Here is a 16239-nt window from a genome sequence, read left to right on the forward strand (position 1 = left end):
GCGAGAAATGTGTTGCGAGAAAATTCAAATTGATTACATGGATTCAAACGGACGTCCACACACTGGAAGAGGTTCTCGCTCGAGGAAAAAACCTCGAGCGGGTTTCTCGCTGAAATCAGTAGCTCAGCGAATTTTCTCGACACATTTATCAAATATGTTTGACATTTATACTCTTTATGACGACTGAATGTAGAAAAACATGAAGAAGTAATATCATAGGTAGCGATGAATTGTATTGTTCTTATTGACAATGAGGAAAGATGGCTGATAATTGCAGTCAGAAACTTATCGAAATTGTACGATGTCACCCATAGGCCTATTTATATGATACACGGAATGGAAACTATAAAAATACGAAACTTAAAGAAGAAATTTGGAGACAAATATCAGATGATCTGAAAATAAATAGGGCTAAATTTTATTTTGACGAGATTTAACAGTATTAATGATAACATTTGAAATAATGTATCTACATATGTGTCTTAACTGTTTACATAATTTTAATCAGAACATAGCCAAGAATCCTCTATCATATCATGAATGGCAAAAAACTGAGGTTCATTCAACCTGAAATAACGCCTAAACGTATCATCATCCAAATCGAACCAGTGTCCAAAACTCGCCCTTATCTTCGTAAGATGTAATGTGATGTTCAGATATTTCTGGTTTTAATTTTAGGCCTACTTTTTCTTTTCATTAACAAAATATGTTCATGTAACTCCATTTCCTCCTCATCTGAATACTCAGATTCAACATAAGCTTAGCGTTCGTACGTAATTTGTAAAGTGCAATGTACTTAAATACATAACCTGTAATATTTCCCCCAACGAGTCATTACTATAATTAGAAAAATACTTTCTGCATGAAGGCAGGGCATAGATGATCATAGCAAGGTGTGATGTGTGATAGCGAGAACTCGCTAAAAGTGTGGAGGAAGGCTCTTCGCCTCTTTCTCGCAACACATTTCTCGCTAGCGAGAACTCTTCAAGTGTGTTACGGGCCTTACATGGGCCAATATAAAATATTAACTTCAGATGCCAGGAACCAAAGACCTTCACCTCTAAAGCCCAGCGCGCTCACAGCTACGCCAGTGGAATACAGTCACGTGCCACGTCGGGGCACATAGCAGCCAAATCGGCCGAAATCGATACGACGCAGGGGACGGTGTTTACGACATATACTGTAAAATGGGGGGATTGTATAACTTCCAAATCCGCAGGATGAGATGATTCACTCTGTGTAGGCCCTACAGTATTCCTATTCGATGGTGGGTCAGGTTCAAACCCCCCTTTACCTCGAATACAGGAGCGTCATTTCAGTTTGTACTTAGAGGGGGCAAGATGTTGGTGTTTGAGAATAAGGTTCTTAGGAAAATATTTGGAGTTAAGAGGGATGAAGTTACAGGAGAATGGAGAAAGTTACACAACGCAAAACTGCACGCATTGTATTCTTCACCAGACATTTTTATTTTATTGGGTTATTTTACGACGCTCTATCAACATCTCAGGTTATTTAGCGTCTGAAAGAAATGAAGGTAATAATGCCGGTGAAATGAGTCCGGGGTCCAGCACCGAAAGTTACCCAGCATTTGCTCGTACTGGGTTGAGGGGAAAACCCCGGAAAAAACCTCAACCAGGTAACTTGCCCCGACCGGGATTCGAACCCGGGCCACCTGGTTTCGCGGCCAGACGCGCTATCCGTTACTCCATAGGTGTGGACTTCCCCTGACATAGTTAGCAACATTAAATCCAGACGTTTGAGATGTGCAGGGCATGTAGCACGTATGGGCAAATCCAGAAATGCATATAGAGTGTTAGTTGGGAGGCCGGAGGGAATAAGACCTTTGGGGAGGCCGAGACGTAGATGGGAGGATAATATAAAATGGATTTGAGGGAGGTGGGATATGATGGTAGGGACTGGATTGATGTTGCTCAGGATAGGGACCGATGGTGGGCTTATGTGAGGGCGGCAATGAACCTCCGGGTTCCTTAAAATCCGTAAGTAAGTAAGTAAGTAAGGGGGCAAGATATTTTAGGGAAGACCTTATACAATAGAGGCTATATTGCGTGGCGTACTCCCTCCCAATTTCTTACGAAATTAACTATTTTCCATAGCGTGAATAGGGGGAAACTTGACTACTGGGGTTAACTTGATTATAAAAAAAAATTAAACTGAATGACAATGTCTCTTTGAGACATGAAATTTGTGTCTTGTAAGATTGGCTATGCAGCTTAATTTTAAGAAATAATCTAAGTTACTTAAATTTTCCGGTTTAATTTACCCATATTCTGTTGCAGACGGAGTATAAACATTTCCTTTCCCACGGATGACGCTATCTAGAAAAATTTTAATTTTAGAAATTTTGAAATTAATGCAGAAACACTAGGCCTATCTGTAAAATCCAATCCTAAGTATAATCCAGCAAGTTTTCTTCAACGTTTGCGTGTATTTTTAAGAGTTTACAATAGTAGCCCAGACATAGACTTATACGTTAGTCTACTGTCTTCGAAATCTTAGGTAGGCTATAGGCATAGGCGGAGAGAGAACCGTTTCCTTAGGGGGACAAAGCAAAACCATAGAATCCGGATATAAGCAGGTTACGGGGGATATCATTCACTTACTCCCCTGTTATAGCTTGACCGTGGTACAGTATATCGGAATATGATCATTTAGTAAAAGTATTGTTGTTCTTTATGGTTGTGAAACTTGGACTCTCACTTTCAGAGGGGAACATAGGTTAAGGGTGTTTGAGAATAAGGTGCTTAGGAAAATATTTGGGGTAAGAGGGATGAATTTACAGGAGAATGGAGAAAGTTGCACAACACAGAACTGCAGGCATGGTATTCTTCACCTGACGTAATTAGGAACATCAAATCCAGACGTTTGAGATGGGCAGGGCATGTAGCACGTATGGGCGAATCCAGAAATTCATACAGAGTTGGGAGGCCGGAGGGAATAAGACCTTTAGGGAGGCCGAGACGTAGATGGAAAGATAATATTAAAATGGATTTGAGGGAGGTGGGATATGATGATAGAGAATGGATTAATCTATTTCAGGATAGGGACCAATGGCGGGCTTATGTGAGGGCGGCAATGAACCTCCGGGTTCCTTAAAAGCCAGTAAGTAAGTAGTAAGTAAGTAAAAGTATTTTGGGGTGCATGTTTCTTATAGTGTTACATTCATATCCACGATGTTTCGGACCGAGTTGTATAGGGCTTCAACCGTAGGTCTAGGCCTACTACAAATTATAATAGGGCATAACCATACGCAGAGTTATGGGAGGGTATATGGGAGCACCGCCCCCCCCCCCCAAATTTGTCTGAACTCTTTTTTTTTTCAATTAACATTACAAAATATTGAATTCAAAAGACTTTTCTTGCTTTTGTTTATGAATGGGATATTATTTGTAAATGCTATCACTTCCTGGAAAATGGCTTTTTCACAAAAAAAAATCTTTGGACTATGATTGTTTTATGAAAACTACTGACAATTTTCACTCCTTTTACATGGGAATATGGTATATTTTTTCACTAACACCTAATTCAGTAGATGGTCGCTGCAGACTTCTAACACAGAAGTAGGCCTATAAGCTGTTGCAAAAGAAACATTACAGTGCTTCCATTCCTCAAACGAGGTATAGAAATTCTTATACATTCAGGAATTTAAAATAAATATTATAATTAATATTTAATATTTGAGGAGAAAATATTATAGATATATCAATTTGTCATACAGAATAACATCTGACAATTAATATTTGAGGACAAAAATTCGCTCTGGCGCCGGGGATCGAACCCGGGTCCTTGGTTCTAAGTACTAAGCGCCCTGACCACTGAGCTACGCCGAATTCAATCCACAGCACCGGACCGAATTCTCCTCCTTCATATTACAGTCTAGACATATGATCTGAAGACATTAATTCGTCAATTTAAGCACGGAAACTTAATCATAAACAAACGCAAGAAAAGTCTTTTGCATTCAATATTTTCTAATGTTAATAGAAAAAAAAGAGTTCACAGAAGTTTTGGGGGGTTAGTGTCCCCCAAGTGCCCCCATAACTCCGCCTATGGCTATAGGATAGAAGATTTACAATCTCTTGAGGCTTGGAGTAACGTAGTCTATATTTTGCATCCTTTTGCAAGTGCATAAATTCACCTCACCTCCAGACGTTTACGACTCCTTTAACTTCATTAGGCCTAACAGAAGAGCTGCGCCTTTGCAATAAAATTTTAATGTCCATTGGGTGTAGCCTAAATGGCGGGACTTCAGATTGCGACGTTTCGCTTGACTGTCGCCACACGGAGTTTTCCATAGAGAATAGACCTACATATCCCTGCTGCAGCTTTATAGTCGTTATCTTTCTATTGAGTGTTAATTTCAAAGTGTGTCATGACGTCACTGTTGTGAGTCAGCGATTTGAAGCGAGTTTCAGATTTTATGTCAGAGATGTTGCCTATTAATCAAGGCGACCAATCTGAACTTGAGAACGTGTACGGTATAACTTGAACGTCGTAGCAACAGATGGCGGTCTGTAAAGTCTGTGTGCTACAATAACCTCTTTCCAACTGTGTTTTGCGCGGGCAAGTCGTACGCAGGGTATTTGTTATCATCGGTTGCGTATGGCAACATTCCACAAACAAGCATTCTTTCGTTACGCTTTACTTTTGCAATCTCCAAGCTGTGTTGTGCTGAAGCTGACTACAGCACTTCGCCGCGTAAAAATAGCCAATCAGGGCAGTGATTTCAACTTCGCACATGCGCATTAATTGTCTACATTCTCATGTAGAGTTTTGAGTAGCACATTGTACCCCCTGAGGCATCAAAGATCTAAGAGCGAAGACTAAACACTCTAAAACGCGTCATGAACATAACCACGGAAAATTGTCAAATGGCAGATCAGATACTATGGTGGTATTGCAAATAGGCTACATTATTTGAGCAAAAATTATCATTGTGCTGTAGCACTGTAGCACATAAGGACGGGCCGCCCCTGCAAGTAGGGGAATAGGAACTGCACATCGCACAGAGACAAGTGCACAATGTGCGCGACTGCACAATGTGCAGGGATTTGACATGCCTGCTCTAAATTTTCAATGCAAAATATAGGTCTATTGCATTTGTAATTTTAAAAATACGATCGTGCAAAAAATGCCGAAAGTTACAATAGACTTACACGTTATGAAGTGCATTACGAAATCACGGAAATTGAAAAACGAACAGGGCGAGTTTTCAAAGTTTCCCTCGATTTTGTAAAAAGCGCTTTCCAACTCCGTATCGTAATATCAGGGAAATTGTAGGCTACTCGCGACTCCACTCCTCGGCTCGAGCGGCATTCCCCGGTAGCTTATCAGCGCCTGCCTTGCTTTTCGTACGTGCTCCCTTCCACAGCGCGATGACCTACCTTTCATCTGAGCCCAAGACTAAATAATATGTATGATGTTCTTAATCGAAGATAGTTCGATCGAAGGAAGTGGTGCAATCGATTTTTCGAAAATTCTGTAATTTAATATAGGCCTACTTACTTACTTACTTAGGCTACTTACTTACTAACTTGCTTAACGGCTTTTAAGGAACCCGTAGGTTCATTGCCGCCCTCTCATAGGCCCGCCATCGGTCCCTATTCTGAGCAAGATTAATCGAGTCCCTACCATCATATCCCACCTCCCTCAAACCCATTTTAATATTATCTTCCCACCTACGTCTCGGCCTCCCCGAAGGTCTTATTCCCTCCGGTTTTCCAACTAACACTCTATATGCATTTCTGGATTCGCCCATACGTGCTACATGCCCTGCCCATGTCAAACGTCTGGATTTAACGTTTCTAATTATGTCAGGTGAAGAATACAATGCTTGCAGTTCTGCGTTGTGTAGGGGAGAGTCGGGTAGTACCGGACATCGGGTAATATTGGACAGTGAGTTTCTTTCATCTACCACACGATGATAGTACCTGATTGACATGCTTACGTTTCTGTGATGTCGCATAGAGAAACGTAACCATGTCATTCAGGTACTACCATATGGTGGTAGATGAAAGAAACGCACTGTCCGATACTACCCGATGTCCGATACTACCCGACTCTCCCCTAACTTTCTCCATTCTCCTGTAACTTCATCCCTCTTAGCCCCAAATATTTTCCTAAGCATCTTATTCTCAAACACCCTTATCCTATGTTCCTCTCTCAAAGTGAGAGTCCAAGTTTCGCTGACCCTCTCCATGTCTTTGAAAGAATTTTTCTTTTTTGGTTTATGTCCTACGCCTGTAGTCCCGTCGCTCTAATTTCCGGCAGCCAATCACTTTGCAGGTTGGCTACATTTAAATGTATGCATCTTGTGATTCGCTGATGAAGTTGTAAAGCATTTTCTAAGGCTGGATAAATACTTAATATATAATCGTTCGCCATTTTGGTTCTTTCGTTGGCGTTCGCAATAAGCACACGAGGACGTTATTTGCCGCTCAATTAGGCCTATTTGCTGAAATACAGTGAGTTTGATTTATTATCATAGGAGCTACAACATGATAATATTTAACGGAGTGGCAAATAGATTCCTCGTCTGGTATCTCGGCAAGGAAGGAACAAAAATGGCGAACGATACTACCTACCTAGACTTTATAGAGCCTTGACTTCCTAAGACGTAAGCAAAGAGGAGGAGTCACGCCGGAAATAACAGCGTCGCGACTATAAGTTAGTTCATTTTTCACACCAGGAATCTCTTTCGAAATAATTATTTGGAGATTAATTTTTAAGGGGGACGCCCCTGGCTTTCTTATTTTGAGGGGGCAGAAATTTTCTTACCTCCCCCAAAGTCAGCACTTATGACATGAATGTTTGGGGACAATGGGTTTCATATATAGGCCTATATATAATATATACACAGTAAATTCTCTGTGATCCGTTGTTATGTCGTCCTTCCGCTTCGTCGTCCAGCATTCGCTTGACTTCACAGGCCACGCCTTACTGTAGGACGGTACGGAACATAGTTAACTATCCCTGCATCGTCTGCATAATTGATGTGGGTTATTTGATAAGAAAGTATTTGCGAACATTTGAATAGTACAGTAATTAAACCACCGATTATAGTAGTTACAATCAGTATATTCTTAAACATTTTATATACACAAATAGAATAAACTTAAAGTTCTCCATCTGAAAAAATAAAAAACGCATGAATTTTCTGGAAATAAATTGCGAGAGAATTAGGCATTTCTACAAAGCAAAATGAACTTCGTTACATGTTAACCAATTATAATGTAAAGAATACTTGCATACAATATACAGCATCTGTTGTGCATCCAATAATAACTTATTTCTTTATGAAAACTAAACTGGCAAGTGAGATTATCCTGCAGAATAGATTTCTGTGCTAGAGCCCCATAAAACATACTGGGTGTTCAGTTCAAAATGTGTCTTGGCTCGCTGCATGCCGTCATGTGGCTAGCTGATGAGCCTAGAGAATTCAATCTTCCTACACTTCCGCAGCTCAGGTGTATAATCTAAGAGGCAGAGAAGTTGGCTAGCAAGTACGGCGTTCATTCTGAAGAGTACGTGCCGATACGTACGGTAGCTCCGGTAGTGGCAGGAATGTGAACTGTTTGGAAATACGTACTGTCGAGATATGGGGAGAGGGTTAAGACGATTACTTACGTATTTGTTGACATTAACTTCGACGGTCAACATGGACACGGAGCATTTGATTTGTGTTGTGGAATGTTACCATACGCAACCGACGATAACAAATACCCTGCGTACGACTTGCCGGCGCAAAACACAGTTCGAAAGAGGTTATGGTAGCACACAGACCGTACAGACCGCCATCTGTTGCTACGACGTTCAAGTTATACCGTACACATTCTCAAATTCAGATTGAAGAACGCCTTAAATAATAGGCAACTTCTCTAACATATAAACTGAAACTCGCTTCAAATCGTTGACCCAACAACAGTGACGTCATGACACACTTTGAAATGAACACCCAGTATACGGTATGTTCTTTTCGGTAGACTTTAGATATTTAAACCGGCTTCGTCAGAATTGTATATCTGCTGGGGAAATAATTCTAGTTTACTCATAAAATCTCGGAATGTAGTTTTATATTTTTCAGCTGCAGCGGTATCAGATGACATCCTCTCTCCACAAATTACCAGCGGACGAACACCATACTTTTTCCTCCACATTACAGTGGCGAAGCTACATTCATGTAATTGGGTAGGCTATTCTAAAGTTCATACATTATATTTTTTGTAGATAAATTCCAGTCGGCGTGTTTTTCGCTCTGCAAAGATGTCAATGATGCGTTCTTTGAAGATGTCGTCCCAGGAAAGACTGTTCAACAAACCCTTCTCAATAGCCAGAGTACTCAAATTGCTCAGTCTAGAATCTGACATGGAATTCTTTAAAATGCCTTAACTCTTCGTTCACTCGACGCAGCAGATACAGGGAAGGTGAGAATCAGTCTTATAAGCCGCTCTGTTTCTTGATAGATTTTTTCTGGGCCACTGTTCAAAAAATATTTCAGCAACAAACCTGCAGGCGAATGCTTTGTTTGGTCAGAATAAACGTTCGTTCATTTTGAAGCTATTCACTGTCAAAGTATGGATACTTTTTTTACCAATGCACTCAACTTAAGTGACGGAAACACTGATCTATAAGCAGGGAACTGTTTTTCATCCAGTAATTCAACAAAATTAAAGTTTTTAAGATCTTCAAATCTCGATGCCATCCGTATTACTATGGTATCAATTATTTTAAAAGCTAGGACTTGTAGTGTCATAAATTATCCTGATCCTGCCTGAGTGCCTTGGCATCTTTGATACACTCCTCAACATTTTCCTGATTTCTAAGAGATTTTACATTTGTTACATGCAGCAAGTTTTACTTCATGATTGCAAATGCTGATATTTGATGTACACTTTATTTGCAACAATATGTATAAGTGGTCAATGTAAACAATATTTTCCGCAGTTGCGAGCGTCGTTAAATAAACCATAATTTAATTTTCTACGGGGAAGATAACTATATACATAGAAGTCACAATGATAAGAGTATAGATAGGATGGAGATCATAGTAATAACAAATTACAATGAAAGCAGTAGTGATGGTGTAGTGGCAAAATTTTCTAACAATAACAATAAACGCACAGTCTGTAACGTTTTATTAGATTCGGTTTTCTTAACTTATCGGCATTATAGGTCTATTTACACGAGTTCTGAGTGTACTTCTACTGTCATGGCGTTTAGCAGGATGATATCTGTAGGGGGCTGTAGCTGGTTGGGAGACATACAAGTTGGATAGTGACTCGCTTCTTTGCTTAACATTTAACATTTCAGGGGCCAAAAAGATCTGCGATACTTTTCTTGATACCATAATTTCTCATCTACTGACAGATTGCAGCATTGCCAACCGTGACCGAATTCGGCTAAAAGTAGCTTTTAGCAGAATGGTCGTAGTCGAATGGCAAAGTATAGCCGAATGAGATTCGATCGAATGACCACTTGAGGATACTCAATTTTATGTATAAACATGTTCTTCTATCAAATTTTATTTTCTCACACTCTAATAGCCATAAGAAGTTTCCCGCTTCCTCAAAAAATTTACGAAAACATAATAGAAAATTTAAGGTAGAACTGAATTCCGGACACAGCCACCATTATTTATGGCAAGGAAAACTTTATTATTTTCAGTTTTCTTTTCCTGTTATGTGAATTGCGCCCATTGTTTAACGGTCAATTCCTGGATTCGTGAATTTGCCGACACCTGACAGTGTCTTTATTGGGAGTCGTCTATGGAACAAAAATGAATTGGCCCTAAATTAATGAATGACATACTCTTGGTTTCACAAGTAAAGAACCTTCGTTGCAGGGTTGGGTTCAGGAAGCCATAAATCTGACTGACACGCTCCCCCAATTAGTGAAACTGTGGACAAAGATACCTCCACAAGACCGCCGAGAATGCTGTGTTGTGAATTTTCCATTTTTGAAAGAATCCAACCAGTTGCAAAAGAAAATACATTTAAAGAGTCAAGCCAAGCGCAAACATGGCAACAGCTGAAAGTTTTAGCAAGTTTACCTCCCCTAACTGGCCTGTCAAATCACCGTCATCTGTCTAGAAGTGGTATGAGGCCAGGGTGCTTTACTTGTGGAACCGAGAGTATCCAACACATCCGCCTTCCAACATTGTAACTATAGGATAGGTCATGAATTCTGTTTCTGAATGTGTTTGGCTTCATTTTGGTATTTGTAGCTGAATTTCGGGACGTTGGTAGCAGACTCGCTAATATTGAGGTTGGTAACGCTGAACGACACGTTTTTTTGTTTTCGTGACCCTTTCTATCACCTTTTTTCTGTTTTTCAGCTTTCTTAAACTAGTATTTACACAACACCCATGCCCAAGGCGGGACTCGAATCCACAACCTTTCGGACCAAGCGATAGAGACATGCCGTACCTCTACCGCTTGAGCCAATCAGGCCGGCAACATGTTCAGAGTCTAGGCTCTTGACAGAGCTGTCTAGCAGAGACCTGCAAGAGAGCGATGCTTAACGATATCTGAGATCGGTTTTACCGAATGCTCTTCGTGTGTAATCGCTCGAGCTCGGGTTTGGCCTCCGCTCGCTCGAGATCGCCCGGGGGATCGCTCCCCTGTCAGAACGAGCGCTCGCTTCAACCACTGTAAGCGAAGCAGTATGCTACAGTAATACGTAGTGCAGTATTGGTAGAAATCGAATGAATTCATTCGAATTATTTGATTATCAAAACCATTCGAAATAATAGAAATATTCACAATATCACTCGATTATTCATTAACTTTGCTTACCACCACAACAAGCCGTATGATGTTATACAAAATATGTACTCGCATAACAGAATATGTTCCATTTTAAGATAATGATAGGCCTAAGAGCTTCGAGTTCAGAATCATATGACGCAACAATAGAATGATAAGCTTTGAATGTTCTGTGTGGGTGTTGCGTACTGACTCTTCCAACAGCCCCAGAATCTGACCCTGATCTTCATTAAATTAAACACCTGACCTACATGGCGATAAGAAAAAAGAGCGCTGCTCTCAGACTACAGACCTACGTATAAAATGAGTAATCAACATACTGCAATTTTATTGAACAATTCATCCATGCATTCGAATGATTTCATCCTGCAATGGAATAATCATTATAGAAATCATTCGATTGTTCTCAACAATTATATATATTTAGTGGAAATTTAATTAATTACACATTTTTCTTTGTTTAGATTGAAATAGCCTGAAATGATTTTCTGTATAAATATATTTCATTCCTACTTAGTTTAACAATATCGTGATAAATACTGTAAATGCAAATGAAATGTTTGGTTATATTACTATAAAACGTATATAAAACAGACAAATTACAATTTAATACGTGATAACTAAAAATGTCTATCGATGTATGAAATGCAAATAATAAATTAGTAGCGATATATTTTGTTTCATCTCGGACGTAGTATGAACTCTACTCATACTAACTTGGGAATAGTTTTATTTTTTATTTTAGTAGGTTATTTTACGACGCATAGGTTATTTAGCGTCTGAATGAAATGAAGGTGATAATGCCAGTGAAATGAGTCCGGGGTCCAGCACCGAAAGTTACCCAGCATTTGCTCGTATTGGGTTGAGGGAAAACCCCGGAAAAAACGTCAACCAGGTAACTTGCCCCGACCAGGATTCGAACCCGGGCCACCTGGTGTGGACAATCCTATGTACTTTAAGGTATTCTTATCCCTTACTTCTCTGAATTTAGTCCAAGCAGAGCTAGTAACTGCTTTCCCTTTTTTCCAATACTCTGACTCTGCTAATTTAATTTTATTTTCGGTATATACTTTCGACATCGTGTCTTGTAATCTTTTACCATCAACAGAGACGGTGTCCGAGCATCTGCTTGAGATCGACGTCGATACTATTGAATCATCTTCAACATTCGTTTTGATGTAACGTACTGATTAGACAAGCCTACATTCACCTACTTCTTATTGCTACCGGAAGAGCACTCATGATTATAGAGATGGTCGATATTTCACAAACCGATATTTTGTCACAGATAAACCTGTGACTGATGACGCGAAATATCTGTGACAAAATATCGCTATCGAAATCTGCTCCGTATTCAGTACTCTGTGACTGAAATTTTCTCCTCTACGTCGTAGGTTTGCGCGTGCGTATGATACAATAATAGCAATCGGGCGGTAGTTTCTCCTTCTTATTATAAGCGATGTAGTTATTACACGATTTAAATAATAACACAATTGGTTACCAGTACTTAATCTTGTGTAAAATCCCGTCTGAACAACTGTTTTGTTTTGTAATTATTTTCCAATGTTTTTCCGAATACTTATGTTTCATTAATTTTTGTTCTATGACTCAATATTATAATGTTAATGCACGACTTAAAATAATTTATCCATTATATTATATACAATAAAAAGGATCAATTTTTAAAACGATTAGGATAATCATATAACCTCAATTTCCCCATACCCAACTACATTTAAAAATGATCAACTGGTTCAATATCTATAATATAACCTCTTGGTACATGAGGTTAACTTTTGACATGTTACTGTTCAGTTAGGTAAGTATTTATTTATTAATGGTACATGTACATAATTTCTTTGTTGGATTTTCCCATATAAATCAGTGATGAGTGGTGTGTATAGAGAAATCGTATTCACATTTCACTGCTCTTCAATATTTCCTGTTAATTTTTATCGGTGTGACAAAATCACCGATAAAAGTCGCAGATATTTAATTGTCACAGTCACAGTTGTCTCAGATACTTGAAAATATGGTTTAAGCTCAACTCTACTCATGAACACCGAGCGCTCGTCCTCAGACCCGATCGCTCGGTGTGTTTCTTTACTTCGTGATTTATCGGAAATGTTCGTAGATGATCGTTATTCATTCCGTCGGTGCCTACCTGGACTGATAACGATATCCCGCGCTCGCTCTGATGCAGGTCTCTGCGTGTCTAGCATTAGTGACGTATGCAACACTCCGGTTGGCGCATGCGCATATGCTTTCTCTATCTGCTGCAGAGAGCCTGATTTGAAACAGTTTCATTCACTCACAGTGAGTCGCCACTAGAGTTGAGCTTAAACGATATTTCCAAGTATCTGTGACAACTGTGACTGTGACAATTAAATATCTGTGACTTTTATCTGTGATTTTGTCACACCGATATTTTATATCGATAAGTAAGCACAATATGCATGAATTACACCGATATTTTGTCACACCGATAAAAATTAACAGGAAATATTGAAGAGCAGTGCAATGTGAATACACGCCACACATCAGTGGTGTATATGCCTGGGAAAATGCAACAAATAAGTTATGTACATGTACCATTAACAAATAAATACTAAGCTAACTCAACAGAAACATGTAAAAATTTAACCTCATATACCAAGAGGTTATATCGTAGTTGATTTTAGATATGGAATCAGTTGATAATTTTTAATGTAGTTGGGTATGGAGAAATTGAGGTTATGTGATTATCCTAATCGTTTTAAAAATTGATCCTTTCTATTGTATATAATATAATGGAAAAATAATTATTTTAAGTCGTGCATCAACATTATAATATTGAGTCAGAATAAAAATTAACGAAACATCAGTATTCGGAAAAACAATGGAAAATAATTAGAAAACAAAACAGTTGTTCAGACAGGATTTTACACAAGATAAAGTATTGGTAACCAATGGTATTATTATTATTATTATTATTATTATTATTATTATTATTATTTAAATCGTGTAATCACTATATCATTTATAATAAGATGGTGAAACTAGCGCTGAAGTAGTTTCGGCAATTTCGGATGTAAAAATCGTTGCATTTATAAGTTTTTTTTTTTTTTACAGTTCCTCGGGTTAAACTAGCGCTGAGGTAGTTTCGGTGATTTCGGAAGTGAAAATCGTTGAATTTTATTTTTTGTGGAGATGCAGTTGATCGTATATCCAAGGCATAACAAAACCTAAACTAACCAAACCTAACCCGTCACAGATTCGTATATGCAAAGTTTATATGCGGAGTACGAAGGGAACTACCTTAACGCTAATTTAGTCGTTGATCGTATATGTCTAGGAATAATAAAAGCTTAAACCAACCAAACCTGACCTGTCACAGAGTCGTATATGCAAGGTGTATAAGGGGAATACGAAGGAAACTACCTCAAGGTTAGTTTAGCGAAATAAGTTGCCCATCATATTAGCCAGTTTTGTCTCGTTCGGTTTGAATTGAGTGGAAAATACTTACACATTAATATAAATTCACAGTAATATGAAAATGTGAAGATCTCGGGGAATACATAAAATATTTATAAAACATATATACAGACTAAAATATGAAAACAAAATGTCAGATTCATGATTATATTATTATAATGCCACTAATAACTTTGCAACACATCATCACTTTGACAAAAATAATATTGAACAAAATATCACGAAAAAATAATCAAATACCACCGCCCGATTGCTGTTATTGTATCATGCGCATGCGCAAACTCACGACGTAGTGGAGAAAATATCAGTCACAGACGTTGCAACGGTCACAGAGTACTGAATACGGAGCAGATTTCGATAGCGATATTTTGTCACAGATATTTCGCGTCATCAGTCACAGGTTTATCTGTGACAAAAAAATATCTGTGACAAAATATCGGTTTGCGAAATATCGGCCATCTCTAGCCACAATGTCATGCGCTTGTTCCGCGCCGAGGAGCTGGCGTCAATCCTTCCGTAACTAGAGAGGTAATACTAGAGAGATTTCATTTACCTATACCAATGAAAACATGAAAATGTAAATGCGCTTATTTCTTGAAAATCCAATGGGTATTCTAAGGCTCACTTCAGCTTCGCCCCTGCCACATTAACAACCACCCATCACTAGCAGAGAAATTATCACATCCAAGTTTCTTATGCATATCAAGCGCTTTCTCTTTCAGAATCGGGCCAGATATTGGAGTACCTTTCCTTCTTTGATCTTGAAACCATAGAAACAGTTCCTTATCGTATTTGAAAACACTAGGCTGCTTCAATGCACGGCGCTTGTCATTAGAGCTCGTGGATGCACAATATTCTTGCAGTGCAGCCCGATTACGCTTCCAGTCATGAATTGTACTTCTTGGATAGCAGAAATAGTTTCCCCTTCATCCAGTCGCTTTAAAATATCCAGTTTGTCTTTTAAAGAATAACTAAACTTCGAGCGTTTATCAGTAAATGTCTTAGAAAGCATGGTGATCTTCTTCCACATATAACCTGTGCTTGACTGAAAGCACGACGGGATTGCAAGTAACAATTTATTTATTTAATCTGGCAGAGCTAAGGCCAGTAGGCCTTCTCTTCCGCCCAGCCAGACTCTAATTCTAATTAAATATATTTGCTTACATTGTTATTATATTAATATCTAGATCATAAAACAACATGAAAGTAAATAGGCCTAATGAAAACTGGATAACTAATGTTAGTGTGACAATAATAAACATTGGTAAGAAATAGTTATAATAATAATAATAATAATAATAATAGTAATAATAATAATAATAATAATAATAATAACGAGATAATTTAGATATTTATCTGTGATATATATATAGCCTAACCATTAAACATTGAGAAACCTGAAACAGCTATTATTGTTAACAAGAATTGTTAGAAAAATATCTCGTTAGGCTATTCTTAAATTGGTTTGATGTCTGACAGTCCCTGACATTACTCGGTAGGGAATTCCAAAGCCGAGGAACAGCCACAGTGAAAGAAGATGAATATGAGGATGTTCGGTGGGAGGGAATGGATAATATTGAGGAGTGTTGTGATCGCGTGTCTAGGTTATGATGGGTGAATAAATTTTGAAAACGAGACGCAAGATAGACAGGAGTGGAGAAATGCAATATGTGAAAGAGAAGGGAAAGACAGCGGATTTTCCTACGACCTTCTAGACGGAGCCAGGACAACATTTCGAGGGATGGTGTTACGTGATCAGCCCGGCGAATATTGCAGACGAAACGGACGCACATATTATGAACACGTTGTAGTCTCTGCGCCGAAGTAACGCTTAGGTCAGTAAGTAGAATATCACAGTAATCGAAGTGGGGCATCACGAGCGTTTGCACTAACATTTTTTTCATGGAAAAGGGTAGAAAATTCTTCAATCGTCTAAACGAGTGGATTAATGAAGGAGGAGGAAAAAATTACATGGCGGGGAGGA

Source organism: Periplaneta americana, chromosome 10 (genome assembly GCF_040183065.1).
Source record: "Periplaneta americana isolate PAMFEO1 chromosome 10, P.americana_PAMFEO1_priV1, whole genome shotgun sequence".
NCBI classification, from domain to species: Eukaryota; Metazoa; Arthropoda; class Insecta; order Blattodea; family Blattidae; genus Periplaneta; species Periplaneta americana.